Source organism: Loxodonta africana, chromosome 24 (genome assembly GCF_030014295.1).
Source record: "Loxodonta africana isolate mLoxAfr1 chromosome 24, mLoxAfr1.hap2, whole genome shotgun sequence".
NCBI lineage: Eukaryota > Metazoa > Chordata > Mammalia > Proboscidea > Elephantidae > Loxodonta > Loxodonta africana.
In genome coordinates this window covers 26,119,891-26,142,325 of record NC_087365.1, presented here as the reverse complement: position 1 = coordinate 26,142,325, position 22,435 = coordinate 26,119,891, and the positions used below count along the sequence as shown (strand labels likewise).

The 22,435-nt window shown below is 41.8% G+C and overlaps 1 protein-coding gene across 5 annotated transcripts in view; it reads right to left on the bottom strand.

Annotated features, from left to right (window-relative positions):
- RNF24 (ring finger protein 24) overlaps window positions 1–18,014 on the bottom strand; it is a 93,643-nt gene extending 75,629 nt beyond the window's left edge. The window contains exon 1 of one of the 5 annotated variants that reach the window (XM_003411607.4): window positions 17,884–18,014. The gene's annotated coding sequence lies outside the window, so the exon portion shown is untranslated. Of the gene's footprint in view, window positions 1–2,069; window positions 2,710–17,883 lie in introns of those variants that run through there. The other 4 variants (XM_064275835.1, XM_064275833.1, XM_010591547.3 and 1 more) reach the window with 4 other exon arrangements.
- Between the last annotated feature and the right edge of the window lie 4,421 nt (window positions 18,015–22,435).

The window sequence follows — 22,435 nt, the reverse complement described above, 5'->3', positions numbered from 1 at the left end:
TCTTTTGAGGCATCCCCTTAAAGCACACTCTTTATCTTTCAGAGAGGACCCGTTGCCACATACACCTACTCTGTCTAGAGACAGCTACCATTGAGTTGACTCCCATCCACGGTGACCCTGTGTGCTGTCAGAGTGGAACTGTGCTCCACAGAGTTTCCAACGACTGAGTTTTGGGAAGTAGATCTCCACGACTTTCTTCTAAAGTGCCTCTGGGTAGGCTCGAACCTCCGACCCTTTGGTTAGCAGTCTCGTGCATTAACTGTTTGCAACACACTGGGACTCTAAAGCTAAGAACACTGACCTGTTTAATTTTCATTTGATGCTAAGGTTACTTCTCCCAAAATACACAAGTTCAGGAGATGGATAAAAACAAACTGGCTAAAGATAAAATGGAGCAAGATAAATACGTAAGGCTTTATTCAGCATCTTCTCAGCTCCGAACACTGAACTTACATTTTATGTTTAAGTACTGTGTGTTAAAATGGAAGGTTCTTCCCATTATTTCCTTTGTGCTGTCTCCCCATGACACTTGATTTTCTATTTCTTTTCTAACTCTCTCATATAATCTAATACAATTCAATTCCACAAATCTTTTGAGAATCTGCTATGAGTGAAACACTAGGCAAGTGTTCTAGGGGTACACGATAACAACCAAGTTATGAGCCCAGTACTAAGGAAGGACATGAGACCCTTGCAGGCCATAAGAAAGGTGCAAAGTGTTAGGACAGCTGAGGAAGACTGCTTTCTCCCTACTACCGGACATTGGGAAAGCTCCATGGAAAATAGGCTTCTGAACACTCTTGAAAGAGAAATATTTGAACTGGTAGAAAGGGAATACTCTCTAGTTTAGACTCTGCCTCTTAGAAACCAACCATGACTTAACTCATCTTTGATTATTAGCATAATACCAAGAGTGTGTGACTTCCTTCTTCTAGACGCCTTTCTGTAATAAGATAGTGTAAGTTCTTCTGTCATTGCTTAAAAAAAACTTCCTAACAATCGACTTAGTCCAATCATTAAATTCTTTGATATGTTCCTATTCTAACAATGAAGGTATACACTGCTTGCAAAAACCTTATATTAAGAATACCAGATCCTGCCTTACAGTCTAAGAGAAAAAAAAATCTGCTAGACTTTTGTTCTGATGTTCTCCTAGCTATTCACTACTGAATATTTAGTAAAATCATACTTTGTGCTATTTACTAAGATTAACTCATTGGAGAAATCAAATGAGAAACCACATTACAAGTATATCTATTTATGCAACTCTTTATTCTCTCTTTCTCTATATATTCCTGAAAAATTGTCTACAAAGTATAATGCCAGTTTACAAAATATACTCAATTACTGATTCATATTTTTATTTCAAGGATATTTCTTTACTTCTTACGGCAACACAGCTAATAATCTATAAACAAAACTTGAATGTATAATTAGACATATCCTTGAGGTATCAACTGGAGAGCCCTCTTAAGAGCTTGTTTTTAAGTGTTCCTAAACCGCGTAAGTAACAATCGCTCCATCACACTAATTCTGAACGCAGAATGAAGCACAGTCGCAGAGTGTTGCCTTTCAAATTAGTAGAATTTTATATTTGATAGTTTTCTCTACTTCTTCATCTCCAGTGAAACAAATCGTGATCAAAGAATGACTGAAAATCATTTTCCCATTTCAATTAGACAAACTTATCTGTAATAATTTATACAACAGAGATGACCGCAGCAGTAGAAAACTAGTTCTAAATGTCATGTGTTTCTTACAAATACCATTTTAGATTAAAAGAACAGGGCAAATAAAACTGTTTGAAACAATTCACACTAATCATTGCACTAACCATAATTTTAAAAATCAGATAAAGTATAATTTAAAAATGCACTTTTCATTAAGCCTTATTTCTCTTCGTTTAAGAAATGTCTTCTTGAATCCTTTAAAAATACACTTCTTTTTTATATTTCCACTTGAGTAAAAATAAAGGATGGAGTTCCCAAGGAGCACCTGATGGATTCAAACTGCCGACCTTCTGGTTAGCAGCCATAGCTCTTAACCACTATGCCACCAGGGTTACATACTTTGGACATGTTGTCAGGAGGGATCAGTCCCTGGAGAAGGACATCATGCTTGGCAGAGTACAGGGTCAGCGGAAAAGAGGAAGACCCTCAACGAGGTGGATTGACACGGTGGCTACGACAATAAGCTCAAGCATAACAACGACTGCAAGGATGGCGCAGGACCGGGCAGTGTTCTGTTGTGCATGGGGTCACTATGACTCAAAACCGACTCGACGGCACCTAACAACAACAAAAATAAAGGATGCTTTATAAGCATGCAAATGTACACATATAAAGACAAACACGAAAACAAGCTATTTTCTAACCCCGCAAGTTTTATGAGATTCTCTAGTCACTAATCTGCAGGGCCAGTCACTTTGTGAGTGATCAGTTTCACTCCCTACCCTAGATGGCCCTGTAATTTTACTGAATAGCAACATGAAGAAATGTAAAATTAAACAAGAGGTATTATGAGAAGTGATGATCAAGGGACTCTCTCCCATAAAGTACAATTTAAATAAAAATAATGATATTCAATGAAGACTTCTCCCTGCCTTTAAAAATATTTAAGCATTAACTTCTATGATACACAACATTTATTTCTTCAGCCTATACACAATTTTATGAAAACACTGATGATATCTTAGGGATATGCACACATGCAAAAAAAAAAAAAAAAAAGGACAGTAATTGCTGGAGAGAAAGAACTAGTGTAAGAGAAAACATTAAAAAGGCAGAGCTTTTCCTATGGTCATTTCTATCTTTATAGACATAGAGGCCCCACAGATCTGACTAGAGTTAGGCAACTTCTGTTGGAAGGATTTCAAGTCAAATTAAAAGAGAAAAAAAACGACTAAAGAGAAACTAAAAGATCGGATGGCATTCAAATTAGGAGGCCTCAGAATTTGAGAGTCACTAGGCAGTATTTCCGAGAAATCGTAGTTGGGCAAGTGAGGTTCCGGAGTATTGGAAAAGGGCAAATTCTCCTAATTTCACTGATCCCCAGGGGAGTGAGGGCCAAAGGGTGGGAACAGGGATGGAATAGGGAAGGGAGCAGAGTTCAGCTTGTAATCCAAACAGACTTCAGATCAAAGGTTTAGCTCTCTCAAAATAACAGCTTAAGAAGCAAACAGATCAAGACAAAAATATTTCTATATGGATCATTACTATTTTTGTTTTCATCTCACTGAAGAAATAAATTAAAAAACAGCATGAACCTTTCTGCAGCATTATTTATTAATTGTCTTTGATTTCAGGCTCAGGGTCTATCTAGGAACTTAGTGGCAGAAACTCTCGTCTATGAAGAACGAAGGGACTAGACATTAGGCTGCATTCAAGGAAGAGGGGCTGGGCCAGACCGGCCCTTGAAATCTCCTGACTTCTAATCCTAATCTAACACTCGTTCCTCTCTGCTGCTTGATTCGAGTTTATAAAGGCTTTCATGTAGCTCACCTTTTACTTAGAGGAATTGGAGTACACATCTCAATTATAAAAGCAATCATTCACATTTTGGTATGGTATTCAGAATTTCACTGTAATATTACAACAAAAGATTAGCTCAATTCCTTTTATTCTAATTCAAACTCATTATCTTTGTCAAGGGCAGAATAGTATAAAATAGTTTCATATAAACTTTTTCAGGCAATTCCAAACAGCCCTAATTGATGAGACAGAGGTCTTCTTTACAGAATTCCTGCTAATAAATATAGAACAGATGACAGAATAAGGAAGTCACCATTTTGCCACTATGAATGAAATAACTGAGATTGACAAGACCTTCAATGGGGTCTTTTAGCAACACTAGAAGTGGGATAGCCAGGCATGGTGGGCCTCCAGATGTGAGGCAATATTAAACACTTAGTAAGCATCCATATGCCAAAAAACTTCAATCTGATTTTAATTAGTCCTCTAGAACTAATATCCATTCATAGGAAATACAGGGAACAGAGCAACAAACTGACACCACAATGAAGCAAGTAGATGAATCCCAAATGTGGGAAATTTCACAGGACAACTGAGAAGTGACCCAGTTCCTGCAACTAGTCCATGACAAAGGAAAAAAAAAGTGGGGAGAAGGAACTGCTCTATATCAAAATAGATACAAAAGACAAATGTAATGTGTGGATTTTGAATCCCAATGTAAACAAACCATCTCTAAAAAAGATATTCTGGCGACAACTGGGCGAACCTGAATAGTGTCTAGCTATTAGATGATATCAAGGAGTAATTGTTAATTTCATTAGCTGTGAGAATGGCATTTTGATTCTATCAAAAAACATCCTTATTTTTTAGAGATCCAAACAGAAGTATGTCAGGATGAAACGTCTGGGAATCTTGGTAACAGCTGAATCTGAGTGATGGGTATATATGGGGGTCTGTTATACTATTTCTCCACTTTTGAGTATGTTTGTAATTTTTCATAATAAAAAACTTAATTTTTATAATAAAATAAAAAAAATTTTAGCAGGGATGCTTGAAAAAGTGCAGGTAAATCTATTAAGTAATATGAATCTTCAGTACAAAACAGAAAGATCAATGAAAAAATTACATGGCAGTAATTATTTAGAAGTGGAGTGAGTTATACGGAAAATATCAATTTTCTCCTTGTATCATATGGGCAGACAGCTATATAATGAATATTACTTTATTCCTGAAGTAGGTTATTTCACAGAAAACCCACAGAAGAGAACAGGCAGTTTTATAGAATACATTAAAAAAAAAAAAACTTGTTGGACTGCAGCTGTCTGTTTCCTCGCTCAGAACTGTGCTGTGTTTTTATATAATTCTGGAGTTCCAAATGGATGGTGGTAATGAACTGAAATAAAGAAAATTGAGACATAGAAAATAGAAGTCACGACTGCATTCTAAACTGATTGCTGTGAGGTTTTCTTTTTGTGTAATCATTCGATTGCTTTTCTAAGAATCTAGGGCCTTCTTTACATCCCTCCGGAAATAGTATTTTAACTTTTAGTATGCAACACACATCGTATTCCACAGACAGCGCTGACTAAGGTTCTTTCGAGCTCAATTGTCAAATTATCTTTCAAGGAGTTCAAAGTAAACTAAATAGAAAATCAATAGTCTTACAGAAACCTCTTCAAAGCGTAAATCATTTCATTTCTAATAAATCAGTGGGTCTTAATCTTCTCTTTTTTTTGGGTTATGGACTCCTCTGAAAATCTTTCTACAGAAAAACAAAACAAAAACACAACCCTCAAACTACATATACGTTCAAAGGATTTTATTGTAGTCCTGAATTCTCCTGTAAGAAAACCCTATAATAGAGCATTCTCATGGATAAGCAATTCCAAACCAAATACAAATTCATTAACTCAACAGTAAAGGCCTTCCATGAATTGGCTTGGCTTTTTCAACCTCATCCTCCACTAGTTCTCTAAATACCATACTTTAGTCAAATGTATTAATTGATGCCTCCCTATCTCTGTCCTTATTATTTTCAGTATCTGCACACTCCAGGCTATCCCCAATTATCTGATGAAATTCTAACCATCCTTCAAGTAATACTACGTTGATAAAACTTTCCGTGACCACCCAAACCTTCCTCTAAGCCTCAGACTTTTGTCCTTCTCTACATCCAATACGGGACCTGCCTTACCCCACTTTGTATCATGGTCTACCAAGTACCTGTCTAATCTGGGATTCTGTGTGACACAGCAGTCGAACTAAAAATTATCACCAAAGAAGTTCTTACCCCCTGTGGTAGGTTGAATGGTGGCCCCCTAAAAGATAACGTCCATGGCTTAATCCTTAGAATGTATGAAGGTGACCTTATTTGGAAAAGGGGTCTTTGCAGATACAATTAAGGATCTCGAGATGAGCTCACCCTGGATTTATGGATGGGCCCTAAATACAATGACAAGTGTCTTCATCAGAGAGAAAAAGCCATATGAAGATGAAGGCAGAGACTGGAGTTAAGCAGCCACAAACCAAGGAATGCCTGGAGCCACCAAAAGCTGGAAGAGGCATGGATTCTTCTCTAGTGCCTTCAGAGGGTGTGTTGTCCTGCTGATACCTTGATTTTTCTGGCCTCCAGAACTGTGAGAGGGTAAATTGCTGTTGCTTTAACCCACCAAATTTGTTACAGCAGCCCTAGGAAACTAACACATCTCTCTGCCTTATTCTAATTCTAACAAGTCTAATAAATCATTTTTACTTGCTGCAGTAGTTCTGAAATGGTTAATTATTTCAACATCATTGGAGAAAAAAAATAGATTCCTCCCACCAAAAAAAAAAAAAAAAAAACCAAACACATTGCTGTTGAGACCATGCCGACTCATAGCGACCCTATAGCCCTACTCCTCCCCAAAACTCTCTTTATTATCCAGCTATTCTCTGCAAAGATCTCTGAACTTTATCAATAGCTTTCCAGAAGTGCCAGCGCAGGATAGCATTGGAATAGTGAAGAGACAATTCTTGTGACAATATCAACGGTGCAGGGGTGGGCTTCAGAGGGTGAAGGCCTGGGTGCTAAACCTGGCCCCTGGCCCCTGACCTCACGAACCTGGACCAGTTACTTTTTTTTTTTTTAAATAATTTTTATTGTGCTTTAAGTGGAAGTTTACAAATCAAGTCAGTCTCTCACACAAAAACCCATATACACCTTGCTACATACTCCCAATTACTCTCCCCCTAATGAGACAGCCCGCTCTCTCCTTCCACTCTCTTTTCGTGTCAATTTCACCAGCTTCTAACCCCCTCCACCCTCTCATCTCCCCTCCAGGCAGGGGATGCCAACATAGTCTCAAGTGTCCACCTGATCCAAGAAGCTCACTCCTCATCAGCATCCCTCTCTAACCCATTGTCCAGTCTAATCCATGTCTGAAGAGTTGGCTTCGGGAATGGTCCCTGTCCTGGGCCAACAGAAGGTCTGGAGGCCATGACCACTGGGGTCCTTCTAGTCCCAGTGAGACCATTAAGTCTGGACCAGTTAGTTTTTGATCTTTAGTTTTATTATCCATAAACAACTTATTGAGGGCTACTCTAAAGAGTAAGCAACACATGTAAAGTTACTGATGCAAAAGGGTTAGCTACTGTGAAAGATAATTTTCTGGATGCAATACTGTCCTTGGCCATTGATATACCATTCCGTGATTTTTTAAAAAAAGTAATCTTTCTCAATACCACAAAAATTCCTTCTGGCCTCTTTTCAGGGACAATCAACGAGTTTGAGTAAGAACCTTTATATAATTATGGCCAATCATAACATTTTCAACATATTTCTGAAAAGGTTTTGCAATATCTTTTCCACTAAAGAAACAGAATGAGAGCCTACACCTTTGATTTCCCTTCCCACCCATTTCCTATAAACTACATTAGCTCATACTTTGGTGTTGTTATCCACCAGCCTTTTTGTTCAGTCCAAGATAAAGAGCATATTTGGATATGATAACCAGATTCTATTTCAAGTTGATACTGAGCACAATTTCATATGTCCAAATTTTGGACAGAACAATAAAGAGATACAGGTAGTTCATGATTTTTTTTTTGTTGTTCACCCAGATGAATTTAACACAACACATAGGTAATACAGTACCAGTCAATCTCCCAATTTAAATAATTTCCAATTAGATCTGCAATCTAAATAATTTTTTTAAAAAGGCAACGTAAAGTATACTGACAGACTGTAAAGTATTAATCCTAAGCATTCCATAAATAGATATCATTAACTTTCTACAGAAGCCTATGGTCTAAGTAAGAATAAGCTTTATGGTCAGATGAAAAATTTTGCTGCTCCAAATGAATAAAACTCTAGAAGAAGAAGATGAAAAGAACAGGTAAATATTACTTTAAGCAAAGTCAATAAACGAAAACAGGAACTTTAAAAACAGGTAAATGAAGTTATTTACAATACGAAAATATTCACTACAGTTACTTCAGTAATAAGCAACTTTATTACTCCTAGGAGCACTGAATTCATAAAAATTCAAGCTGCGTTAAACTTTTTCAGAGCGAATTCATAACTTAATGTGAAATCCACTTGTAACACGATTTAAAAAGTGGCTTCCTTTCCCTTGCCACTCCTTGCTCCAGGCTCGCTCCCACCATGGAGTCTCTCCGTGCAACTCTCTGTTGTCAGACTGTAGTTAAGGCAGATGGAGGCCCCAGCCTGGCTTTCCCAAGAGCGGCCAACTAAAAATAAGGCCACTGGCCAGCTAGTCCGGGGCCAGCTGGCATGGAACAAAGTGTCTGATTCCTACCTCTAGAGCAGACGAGGCTCAGCCAGCTGGCTTTCAAAGGACTGCATTCGTTGGAGTGCTCACAGTTCCTTTCAAACCATCTGGCATTCTTTTAGAACTCTAAATCTACCCAACGCTATACTCTGACGTCTGAAATACTTGGATAATTGGAGCAGTCCCCACTACCTACCTAGGCAAGAAAAGAAAGTGCAGGGTAACTGCAAAGCCAATTACATCATAATTTCTAAAATTAAAAACTGATCTAAAATTTAGCTTGTGTCTTATCTACCCTAAAATCTAAAAATATTTCCATGATTATTAAGAATACTTTCAATATATAAGTCAAGACAAATAACAAAGGAGTAAGCTAAACCAACAAACATACAGAAAAGTCATAGAATTCTGTAAGCCTGCAAGACATGGCTTTGCCTTCTCTGGGCTTCTACAGAGTCTACTTACTGTCTTTATTACCCACACGGCCTCAGAGTGGACTTTGTATTGTTATTTTCCCCCTACATATATTTATCTTCCCAGCAGCTAGTAAATGAACAGGACGGTGTCTTATGGTTACTTGAGAAAATCTGCTGATGTGCTGAGTGTTTTAAAAGTTCCATTTCCAGAAATAAGAAAACTTAACGTGGAATAACATGAAGAGGGAGGAACCTCACCTCTGCATAAGCCAAATAAACGAAGAACAGTACTTGGTTTGAAATAAAATAATTTTATCAAGTGATCAAAATGATTTATCAAATGACCAAACTGTTGGAAGTATTATAGGGTCCTCATCAGTCAGCTGGTAAGATCACTTTACCAATCTACCACATGGGGTAATCTGGGAAACAGAGAAGCAAGGAAATCAGAAAAAACACAAAACCAAAAACAGCTGAGTCACATTCATAGACAACATACCCTAGGAGATGTAAGCACTCTGAACAAAAAATATTAGTGACCAAGCTAGAGTCAAATATTATAAACTGGAGGAGGCTACACAAATAATAACTATAATTATTTTTCATTGAGTTTACCTCCATGCCAAGAGATAAGTTTGGCATTTGACATGTTATCTCATTTGACCAATACAACAAACATAAAATAATGTGCGTACTATTATTATTTCCGTATTACATATGAGGAAACAGAGAAGTTAGGAAAACCACCCAAGGTCACATGGTGAAAGGTGAAAGAGCTGAAATTCAACCCTGTCTTAGCTTTCGAGTGTTGCTGTAACAAAATACCACAAGTGGGTGGCTCTAAAGAACAGAAATTGATTTTCTCATACTTCCGGAGGCTAAAAGCCCAAATCAGAGTCTCAGCCATGTCGATTCCTTGTCGGTAGCACTGGGTGATCCTCACATGGTGTCTGTCTTCCCCCTTGCAGTGTGATGGATTGCTTTTATGTGGTCTTTCTTGCCATGGTCTTGCAATTCCCATCAAATGATTGGGTGGGATTATGCACATAATGTGCCTGTGGCCCACCAAGGTGATTGGACAGCTTCCTAATAATGCAAATAAGGAACATGGCAGCCTTGTGGGGACGGAACCATGCAAATAAGGTGTATGGAACCCTAACGAGGGGATTGGTCAGTTTTGCCATCCCACTAGGCTAAAAATGAGCCATCCCAGAGGTGGAAAGGGGGGAGCTCACTACCACTAAGAAGAAGAGCTGGGGTCCCTGTGCTAAGAACCTACTAGACCCAGGAGACAGAGACAGTGAGCTGTAACACCAGAGACTGCGAGAGATGGTGACAAGCAGCAGCAGCAGAGGAATGGCGGCAGCAGAACAAGGAGACAACAGGAGATGGCGCAGTCGGCTTCCTGGCCCACAGAGGGAGAAAACTGAGTGCCTTCAGGCAGGAGGCTTGCTGGCAGAAGAGGTGTCTCCGGGCACCTGTTGGCGGAGCTAGGCTTGCTGACCCATGGAGCTAGAGAGCTGAGCGCCTCTGGGTCGAGGTTTACTGGTGGAGTAGGGTGCCTCTGGGCACTTTTCGGTGGGGCTAAAGAGCTTGGCAACACTTGCCCGAACAGGGCAGGGGCAAGCCTGAAGGGCTGAGAAGCAGAGGGCCAGGGAGAGATCCGCCTGTGGGCACAACTGAGAAGATGCCGTCCTGATTGAAGAACTGTATTTTCAATCATTTCTGATCCTGAATTGTAACCTGTTGCTTCCCTAATAAACCCCATAACTGTGAGTATGGTCTGTGAGTTATGCGTGGCTACGCAAAGAATTACTGATCCCAGCAGAGGAGTAGAGAGTGCTATGGGAGGGTTAGCTGGCGTCAGAAGTGGAAAAAGGTTGGAGAGAGGAGGCAGGTCTGACCTCTGCCTCTTAGCAATCTGTTGGGCTGTTGATGCTGGTAATGATTTTCCTCCCACCTTGTGAAGTTAGACAAGGAGGTCTAATGCCCCTCCCATGTACCATTTTTACACTCCTTATATGTGTCTATCACTGTGTCTATTCTGGTCTTTTTATAACTCATACATGATTAGCTTTAGGACCCATCCTACACTGATATGACCTCATTAACATAACAAAAGAAAAACCCTATTTCTAAATAGATCATATCAACAAATAGATCGTATCAACAGGTATGAGGACCAGAAATTCAACACATTATTTTTTTGAAACACAATTCAATCCATAACAACCTCCAAGCAGTCTGACTCCAAAATTCAGGGGCCAGACTGCCAATATTAAATTATACTTACAAAAAAATGAAACGTAATATAGGGGAAAATTAAATCATTAATACGGTCCATAATTTAAGTGATGCCTAATTAAAGAAATAAATCAAGATGAATTTTCTTGTTAGAAATGTTTAAAAAGCAAGAGCTATTCTATAAGGTTAAAAACGTCAGTTGTGCCTTTTTTGCCTGTATATGAGTGGGTGGAAACCCTGGTGGTGTAGTGATTAAGAACTACGGCTGCTAATCACAAGGTCGGCAGTTCGAATCCACCAGGCGTTCCTTGGAAGCTCTATGCAGCAGTTCTACTCTGCCCTATAGGGTCACTATGAGTCAGAATTGACTCGATGGCACAGGCTTTGGGTTTTATGAGTGAGTACTTGTGTCATCTGCTGTCCTATGGGACATAGTGGTGAAGAGAACAGATGAGGTCCCTGCTTTCCTGCAGCTGACTTTCTAGTTGGGGTAATGGACAAAAAAAAAAAAGATCAACAAAGCAGGAACACAAACAGAAACCTGTACACCAATATTCACTGCAGTACTTTTCACAATAGCCAAAAGGTGGAAACAATCAAAATGTCCATCACCAGAGCAGTGGATAAACAAAACGTGGTATATACATGCAACGGTATATTATACAGCCATAAACAGAGATGAAGTTCTGATGCATGCCACAACATCGATGAATCTTGAAAAGATTATGCTGAGCAAAATTAGTCAGTTGTAAAAGGACAAATACTGTCTGATCTCACTTATATAAAATAAGCAAATACATAAAAACCAAAAATTAATAGTGATTACCAAAGGTGCGAGGGAGAGTGAAGGGGGAGTTTCTGTTTAGAGGGTAGTGAGTTTATGTCAATGGTGGTAGAATAATTTAGAAAAGGATATTGAGAATGCCTGCACAACTTCAAGAATATAATCAATGTCATTGAATTATATACGTAGAAATTGTTGAATTGGTGCACGTTTTGCTGTATACATTTTCACCCCAATTAAAAAAAAAAAATTGGTCAACAACAGAATTTCAGAGAGTGATAGGCACTACAGAGGAAGTAGGAAGGAAATGTAAACTTCTCTCTTGCGACATTTAACCATGAAGGTAGACACAAAAGGATGGATGGGAGGTCAGAGGAAAGTTGTTTGTTACTGTAACGTTTTATCCTGTTTGTTTTTAAAGATGGGCAATATCAGAGCATCTGTGTATACTGACATGGATGGTCCTTGGAGAGGAGCTGCAAATGATACAAGACAGAGGGCACAAAAGCAGGAGCCAAGTCCTTGAGAAGGTATGAGGGGCTGCAGGGTGGAGAGAGGAGCTGGCCTGTGATAAGAGCAGACACACTTCTACATGGTAAAGACAAGGAAAGGAAGACAGGAAACATGGGTCCTAAGGAAGGTAGGTTTCTAGATTTGGTGAGGGGAGGATGAGGGGCTTTTGCTTGATAACTTTTAAATCCTCAATGAAATATGAGAGCAGCTTATCTGAGTGGGAAGAGTGGGCTGCTAAGTTTAAGGAATTGGGAGATAGTCATAAGTGAAAAAAAATATCTTGGTAGGAATTGGTCGTAGTTTTGCTGGGCAGTGCTAAGCATCCACTTCAGAGTTTTGGTTATGAACCTAAAGTTCTCTAGCAATATTCAGTCACTCAGGTGCAGTCACAGAAATGCTAGATGAAGGACAAGGCAGCTGAAAACAGAAAAAAAATGCACGAGCAAAAAAGGACTATTTAAAAAATATGTGTCTGTGGGACAAACACAAAAGTTACTGTCAATGTCCAATCAAGCTATGGTCTCCTGAACTTTGTCTTCATCTTCTCATCACAGGAATTTTTGCAAACAATACATTTATCGTATTTATTCAATCATGAAGATTAAAGATAATTTCTTTTTGGTCATGAATCGTTCTGTCACTTCCTAAGGTGGATTTGTTTTTTTAAAGTGTACTGATAGCCTTCGTGTTGATTCCAAAAGTGACTGCATTTCACTGCTTGAAGAAACTCCCTCTGATGCTAACTGATATTTCCAGGGAAGAGTCCATTTAAATGTAATAAAACAAAACATAAACACCTTCCCCCACCAACACACACCCATCAATAGTGCTTGATCTAAATGTCTGAATAGCTATCACAAGACAAATGGGAAGGTGGGTGCCAGCCTGGATGGCTCTGGACATCTAGCAGTGGCCACTGTTCAGGTGTATGCCCTTGATACCAGCCATGCTCCTAAACCACAACGCCGGCACAAGATCTAAAACATTCTGGGAAGCATTTGTTTCTACCCAGGTACAAGAGAGAAAACACAGACCTGCCTCTCAACACCACAAAGAAGCCTATATAGGGTGGGATGGTGTGTGTGAAAGTGTGTGTGTTCATATATATAAAGTCATTTTTGGAAACTACAATCTGCCATACAAGCAAAGTAAAGGACCATCATGAAATGTCACTAAACCAGGAATAAACAAAGATTCGAAAAATTTCTAGAGTGTATGTGTGGGAAAGTCATATACAAAGGAATGGGGATTAGAATGGCATTGGGTTTCTCAATAGCAACACTGGAAGCTAATGGAACAATGCTTTCAAAAGAGAGACACTAATTTTCAATCCAGAATTCAACACTCAGCTAAACCACTATTCAAGTGCGAGAGTAAAATGAAGACTTTTCCAGACATGTAACTTCTGAATTTTAGAAGGAATTTCAGACTTTGTATGTGTCCTTTCTCAGGAAGCTACTGAAGAGTAAGGAAGACATGGAATCCAGGAAATAGGGGACCCAACATAGGAGGAATGCAAAGGGGATTCCCAAGATGATGACAAAGGGAAGTCCCAGGATTACAGTGATACAGCAGTCCAGAGATCAAACGAATCCAGACTGGGATGGGAGAGGGAGGGCTCCAGGAAGACTGTTTCCAAGGAAAAAGAAATGAAACTGAGAGGTAACCTGAAAATACTGAGAGAGTATCCATTCTGTTATAGAGCCTGGAAACACTGGTGGCGTAGTGGTTAAGTGCTACAGCTGCTAACCAAAAGGCTGGCAGTTTGAATCTACCCCACGTTCCTTGGAAACTCTATGGGCCAGTTCTACTCTGTCCCATAGGGTCACTATAAGTCGGAATCAACTCGACAGCAACGGGTTTGGTTTTCCGTTTTGGTTATAGGGGATGAATTAGTGACTGGTACAAAGAAAACTATGCTAATGAAAAACATACAAATAAAAGAGGCAATTATTTAATTCAGGAGAAACAATAAGTTGTACAAGGATGAAAATGTAGTAACAGTACCCTATATGGTTCATTTGTGAATAGCAAGTATGCTGTCATAATCACATACTAAATGCTGACTTAACTAAGAACTGTAATACATAGTTATGAGCTGGGGAAGGACTGATGGTTGTGTAGGAGAGCTAAGTCCTCAACTTCCAAAGTAGAAGCCCAAAGATAACATCTAAGGCAAAAAAAAAAAAAAAAACCCAAGAAATAGCATTAAAAACAAAACAAATATGAAGGTAAATATGAGAAGAAACTGCTAAGAGTTGAAAGTGGCTGCCTCATGGGGACTGGAAGCTGAGAATGGGCAGGATGGGACAAGAGACCGCTATAACCCATTGCCCATTGCCGTTGAGTTAATTCTGACACATAGCAACCCTACAGGACAGAGTCGAACTGTCCCGTAGAGTTTCCAAGGAGCATCTGGTGAATTTGAACTGCTGACCTTTTGGTTAGCAGTTTTCTTCTATGTACGTGTCCTACTTTGTTAGAACAGAAGATCTTTTTCCAAATATTTAAGACCGCAGATTTTGAACCTATATGTACTTGGACAAATCACATTCTCTCTGTCTGTCCTACTGGTAAATGTAGAAAATACCTCTACTCTTATTAACAAAAGGTAAAAAGGAAACAAAACAACAGACACAAAAAACACTGAGAGGCACAGAATTGAAAGTATAATTATCTTCCAAACATTCTATTACTGGGTTAAATTATATGAAATTGATGAGATTTGACCATTTTTTACTTTAAAAAATGGCAGTTCCATATGGTTCAAGCTAATACATTATAAGGTCACTCTATTACCAACTTTAGAATGAACTGCCACTTGAAACAGAAAATTATTGACAGGGGATGCTCAATGGAAAAAAAAATCTACTTTTTGTTATCAGACATTGTTGGGAGGAAAATGCATCCCAGTTTTGGTCAACAAAGTGTTATCATATATGCTATTACCATCACTAATACATCAATATTAGAGTTTCTAATGAATGCACATAACATATTTAATACTAAAACAGCATTTAACAATTTAATCTATTTTGATGATATAGAAGTTACTTCAGAATTTTTCTTCACTAATTATATCACAAGGAACCCTAATAGCGCAGTGGTTAGGTGCTCGGCTACTAACTGAAAGGTAGGCAGTTTGAAGCCGCCAGCAGCTCCACAGAAGGAAGATGTGGCAGTCTGCTTCCCTAAAGATTTACTGCCTTGGAGACCCTGTGGGCATTCTGTTCTGATCTACAGGGTTTCTATGACTTGGAATTGACTCGAAGGCAGTGGGTTTTTGGTTTGGGATCATACTGCAAAAATGCTAAACTACGTGTTGGTAAAGATTTTGATTAACAGAATGCTGAATAACAAGCCCAGGCCGTAGTTAGGTACTTTTGTTTATCCAAAAAAATAGCTAAGTCACTCTTGCAAAATTAAAGTTTCACTGTATTGCAATACTATGCAAGCCTATTTCAGTGATAATTCCGGTTACACTCTGTTTATCTAAGAGTCCCTCTTACAGTTTGTTTCAAGCGGATTCCTAAAAACTGTCTCATACAATCAAGACAGGCAGTTTATAAATCTATTGGGATGCTTCAATATTAGCGTCACTAGTTAATGAAGCTCTTGTTTTTAAATTAACTTATCTAGTTAAATTAACTGATATTAAAATTTTATCTACATCTTACAACATAAAACCAAAATCTTTCCAATTGAAAAATCAACTTTTACCAATTTTAACTTCAACCAAAAAGAAGAAAAGAATTTGACCATGGTAACATAAGGTAAGAATTTTGCCAAGAATAATGGAGCGTGATCCAACCAATGGAAAATTTCCCCTTCAAATTAAAAGCAAATGTTTGAAACTTAGGGAACATACATAAACAGATGCCGTGGAAGCCTGCTTAGTTTACACGTCACTTTACACTCAAAAATACCAGATATTAAAATGTATGTGATTAAAAAATAATTTTAAAGAGAACTGCAAAGAAAATCAAACCCATCCCGTTAAACATCTCATCGTTCCAAAATATGTTCCTCTTAATTTCTTTCCCCTGCTAGTTTTAATCAAAGGATCATAATAAAAATATTTTGGGGGTGTGTTTCCTACAACTGAGTTATTATGAGGGTGAAAAAGAAACGGAAAATCCTCACGCAACAGCTTTCTTCTAAAACTTAAAGGTACGTTTGAAACAGCAATTAATAGCTGGTGCTATTACGACTGTCTCTTTTTAATTGGTCCACATCAACCTGAACTCCTCATAACTTTACCAAAGACAAAGTCAGGCAGTCCAACTAAGGCAAAGTCTGTGGGAACCTGCAGACCTTCCTTCTCTCTCTGGGGATGAGGACAATGAAAAAAAGGTGTTCTGTTTTCCAGTAGTCCTGTAAGAGGAGCCATTGAGCTGGCGCTGCACAACCAGACAACAGAACACAAGAAAATTCAGATCAAAGCAAGGGCGCATGCCAGGTTAATATGCAATAAAACCCTCTGCCAAAGCATTGAGGGAAAAAAACAAAAAACGAGAAGGTGGAAAGAACCTGCTGGACCACCTTGTTATTAACGCAAGGAGGCAAGAAGAAACAAAATCTGCCTGTCCTGAGGGGCTGAGAAAACGATATCTTGGATATACTGGCGTATTCCTATACACATGTGTACGAGTACACAGACATAATATCAATTAACTAAATCCAGAAAGCAGCGACCTGTATGTATGGGAGTTTTCCCAACTACGTATATATGAATATATGACCATTAACTAAAACCAAAAGCAACGTGTTCTAGATGTAGATGAGAATACGGACATATTTTCAACTAACAAAACCCATTGGTTTCACCGTCAGGAAAAACAACAACAAAACGCTGTTTGAAATAACATCAGAGACAGAACTGGGTAAAGGGCTGATGAAGTAATACATCCTTTTTCCCTATATCCTCTTTGAGGATCTCCTATTCTTTTATTTCGTAGGTGCCTCCAACATGCACAAACACACACGCATCATTAGGTCTCCGGAAACAAAGGAGGGTCTTTAATCCTTCGGTCTGTGGACCCACACACACGCCCCCCCACTCGCAGACGATGAGGCCACTACGTGACTTCCACTAACGCGTAAGCCGGAGAGATGTCTCAACCCAGACCACAGCCATGCGAACGGCGACAAACGGGCACGACCAGCGCCACAAAGAGAGGGGAGGAGAAGATCGGGACCAGGAAAACACTGCCACGCCGCCCCCCCCCCAGGCGCGTCCCCATCGCCACCACGCAGGCAGCGTCCTCGCCATCCTCCTCCTCGCCTCCCCGCTCACCCCAGCCGTCTCCCACGCCCTGGGACCCGACGCCCGGCGCGGGTCAGCGGGGCGCGGCTGCCTGCTGGCTGCGTCCCCAGCCCGTGCAGGGCGCCACGAACTTCCCCTCAGTGACCTCTCGGTGACAGCCCCGCGCCGCCCTTCGTACGGGCTCAGCCTTCGGCCCCGGGGCCGCGCCGGACCCTCCTCCGCCTCCCTCCCGGGCCCGCTGCCCCCACCCCTCCCCGCCCGGCGCTGGGACGCCTGGGCGCCTGGAAAGGCTGTGGGGGAGGCTGGCGCGGGCCCGCGCGCGGTCTCCTCAGCATCTTGGATCGGGGGTCCCCCTCCCCCGGTCCCCTAAAATCCCACCCGGGGGCGGCGGCCTCGGCACCTCCCGCCCTCGCTCGCTCACTTCGTCGGGCGCGCCGGCAGCGGCGGCGACGGCGGGCTTGCAGGACCTTCTGCGCCCGGCGGCGGGCTGCTGGCAGCAAGCGTCAGGCACGACCGAGAGCAGCTGAGGCGGCGACGGCAGACTGCGCTCGGCTGCCCCCAGCGAGGGGCGGGGCCGGCGGGGGAGGGGCGGGCGCCGCGCCTCTCATTCATGCGGCAGGGGCGGGGTGAGGGACCCGGATGCCCGGGCAGACCCCGCCCACCTCGCTGAGGGCTCGGTGGCTTCAGAGTCTGCAGTGCGCAGGCTCAGCGCTCCTTCGCCTAGCCCGGCCCGGCCCTGCCTCTTCCGGCCCTGTCCCTCGCCGCAGGCTGGCGGAAGTCCTTTCTGGTTTTGCCGAGGGGGCTATGCGGGTACCTGACTGCAGTCGGAGCTGCAGCGGAAAGACCCTCTCCTCCCTCTGTTTAGTATTTTTGCATACTCTATAAAGTGGAAGCTTGGAACGCCACCTCGTTTCTAGGACCCAGCCTGCTAGATCCTGGGGTACAGAGACGGGCACGAGAGTGTCCACTAGTTTGATGGGGGAGACAGTGCACACCGCCCCTTTTCTCCATCTGTCCCTTGCAGCATGTCTTCTCAGCTTAGTGCTGGGACCCCCGTGATGAATGAGATCCACACTCTGCCCAGAGAGTGAAGTACGTGCAAGAAACTGCATTCCTTTATTTATTTACATCAGCCTAGTCCCCTCACTCCCCGCCCCCCAGTTCCCATTCCACAGAGCTGGCAGGAAACTGACCTCGATTTTAGGGGTGCTGGCCCTCCCCATAGTACCAAGACCCCATACCAAAAAACCTGGGGTTTAATGCAGCTCCTAGGATCTGAGGAGGCCTCTCTAGTGCCGGCACTACATTCTGCGGAGACACCTCCTCCTGTTCCCAGCCCCTTGGCTCCGCCACTCCCGCGGCCCCGAAGTCTTTGGTGAGGCTGGAAACCTGTAACAGGCCTCACGCATGCTCTCCGAGTTTCCTCAGAAGAGTGTGCGGCACTGCAGCTCAGGGCTTGCAGAAACGATTGTCCCCTGTTCCTCAGTTCCCATGCTCCTCCCCTCCCCTGAGCTTCTCCTTATCTCTTCAAGTCCTCTGACGTAAACAGCTCAGTGGCTTAACTTTGGGAAGCAAAAGCCACCGTGGAAAGTGCCTGTACACAAATTCCGTCTGTTTTGGCAAACCATAAACCTCCAAGGCAAGAAGGAAGTAAAGAAAGAAACATCAGTGACTATTTCAAGAAGTATCTTGCCACCTTATGGTCACAGTCCCCCAAGGTGAGAGAAGGTCAGAGGCATGTGCTGAGTACGGCAAAAGGAAGGATGCCAGAGACCCATTCGTCCTCTAGAGCTGCCTGTCACAGGTCTGTGGACCCCCAGCCTCCCTGCCACCCAATCCAGAAACTGGGAGTCCTTCTCCCTTCTCTGCCTTTCCTCCTTGCTCTCTATCATAGCAGTTACCCAGCCTTCTCAATTCCAGTTTGCTGACACCTCTCACTCAGGCTACAATCAGTACTCCTCATCTCTTTCCTGAACTATTGTATAAGTCTCAACCCATTCTCATGCAAATCTATTCTCATGATATGCAAACGTGCCCATATTACTGGCTTCTCCTCTTTCCCTGTCCCACCTGGCTCCTTGTTCTTCAGCCATTTCCAGAACAGCACCACAGTGTTTCACCCCTCTGTGCCTATGTTCCCTCTACTGGGTAAGCAACACTTATCTAGCAACATGGAAAGGTCATTTCTTTATGAAGCCTTCTTTCCTGCCCCCGCCTTGTTGACAGACTTTCCTTTGGAATCCCCACCTGTGCCCTGTACCCACTTCCCTCTCAGCACCAGGCACACACTTCAGGGTCCCTACTCATTTACCTGTTTTCCTCCTGCATGAGAATGTGAGCCCTTCGACAACAGAAACAATGTCCCCTTGAGACCTGGCATGTGACTGGCACACCCTAGTCATGCAATAGCTATTGGTAGAGGTGATATTCCCTGATGGGCCAGGAAGGCTTCACAGGGGAGAGAAAGGCTGGGCTCCCTTTTCTTTCCTCTTCTTGTGGCTTCCCCTCCTTGCCTGATGTTTAAAAGCCTGTTTTTTGTTTGTTTGTTTTGTTTTGTTTAGAAAGTGGTTAGACTGGAAGAAGGAATTACCATATAGACATATAAGGTAGAGGGTGGAGTGGCTCCAGCTTCTTGTCCTTGTGAAAAGTAGGTGAGAGAGAAAGAGAATGTAAGAAGCAAAGACATGCTCAGTTGCTATTTTCAGGGAGACCATCTTATTAAAATTTTGTTGAGGCATCAGGTGGCCTACTGCCTTTTGGGCTCAAGGGGAAATTCTTCCTTCAGTGCTGGATGGGTGTAACCTGGCCTCACAGTTTCCACGATACTACTATGTGATAGAATCCTGCCATTCTGTTCTCAGCAGTGGGTTGTTCCTTGTCCTGCAGTAGGGCAAATCAGAGTTTTTTGGTCTTGTGGTACCTCCAGCTGGAGATTCACCTGCTGGTCTGTGATTCTGTCTGCTTTGTGATGCACACAGCCCTACTGCCTCCCCACCTGCCCAACTCCTTCTCTAGGAAAAAGGCATGTGGAGGTGGGCGGCATCAAGGGAGGCCTGGGCGGTTCTTTCTCGAGGCCATGAAGTAGTGGCTTTATTAGCTAACGTGTTCCCTTGTTCCACATAAGGATGGGTCCAAAGGGTGTTCCTCTTTCTCTCTAGCCCCTTCCCCAGCCCCTTCCCATTTTCATACCTTATACCTGCTTTTAAGCATTTCCCTCTTTCCCAACCCGTTTATCAGAAAACTCTGCCCCTACCCTCGTGGCCAGAAGTCTGAGCTTATGTTCTTTGTTATATATCTTGAAAATCTTGACATTGTGCCTGTTATCTGGGTGGTTAATGGGGTTTCCTTTGCCCAGGCAATGAAGAAGGGAGGGGAGGGCTCTGATCCAATGCGTATGGGGCAAAGGGGTGAAAGTTGTGATCTCAGTTGAGTCTCTACCAGCAATGGCTGCAGCTGGACTCCTGAATGACATAAGGACTCTAAGTGGTAATTTTCATCTGAAGATATAACAGTCTCATTTCACTGGTTGCCTAAAAACATGATTTTCACCTTGGTTTTTATGAAACAATAGTCCTAGATTTATTGAAAGTAGAACTGGCCCATAGGGTTTCCAAGGAGCGGCTGGTGGATACAAACTGCCAACCTTTTTGGGTGGGTAGCAGCTGAGCTGTTAACTACTGAGCCACCAGGGCTCCATAGAAACATTAGCACCACCTTAACCAAATGATCAAAGTTAATATACCAGTAATAAGACATACTGACATCGTGTACCCCCTGCTATGGTGCACTGAGAAGGGCAAAACAACACTTCTGTGGTATTCGGGCCAAAAATACATAATCTAAATTTAATCATGAGAAAACACCAGACAAGCCCAAATTGAGGGACAGTCTACAAGATAACCAACCACTGCTCTTCAAATTGTCAAGTTCAGGAAGAAAAGGAAAGAACTATCATAGATTAAAAGAGACTAAGGAGACACATCGCTATGAGTCAGAATCGACTTGATGGCAATGGGTTTGTTTTGTTTTTTTTTTTTTTAAGGAGACACAATAGCTAAATGCAATATGGAATCTTGGGTTGTATCCTGGAACAGAAAAAGGACATGAATGAAAAAGATGGTGAACTTTGAATAGTTTATTATACTTCCCTGACTCATTGACATTAAGCTTGACCATATGATGCTCTCGCCAATGATATGGGAGTGAAAGTGCCATGTCTTGTTTCCAGGCAAAACTGTAAGAGACAGTGCGTGGTTGTCTGTGTGTTCTCTTTTCCTGTCATGGGACTGGCAGCGTTCCACAGAAAGCTGTTCTTTAACATGGGTCTTACAGTGAAAAAATGTGAGCCGCAGTGACCCACAATGAGCAGAAGGCATGAACAAAACTTAAGTCTTTGTTGTTGTGACTATTACTGTAGCATGTTGTTATTGTTAATTGCCCTTGAGTTGATTTCAACTCATGGTGACCTCATATGTGCAGAGTAGAACTGCTCCATAGGGTTTTCAAGACTGTGGCCTTTTGGAAACAGATTACCAGGTCTGTCTTCCGTGGTGCTTCTAGGTGGTTTTGAAATGCCAGCCTCTTGGCTAGTAGTCAGGTGGTTAACCTTTTGCATCACCAGGGACTCCTTACTGTAGTATAACCTAGCCTATACTGACTGCTATAGCCACTAACCTGCTGAATGACCTTGGCAAGTCCCTGGGCCTCATTTTCATCTTTCTAATGAAAGAGTTCATCCCTTATAGCTCTGCTTCTGTGGATCTGTAATGCTAGAAGTCATTCCAAAAAAGCTACCTTTTTTTTGCCCTATCCATCTTCCCTTTCCTTGGTTTGGACTAGGTGGTGGTGGTTGAGAGCGATTTGAATAAATTAAATAGGTTGAAAATGGGGGAAGAAGAAAACCACTGTAAAGTAGTTCCTTTTTCCTAGAATGAGTTGTGGGCAAAGGTGTTAGCCCACTTTTCTTCCTCCTT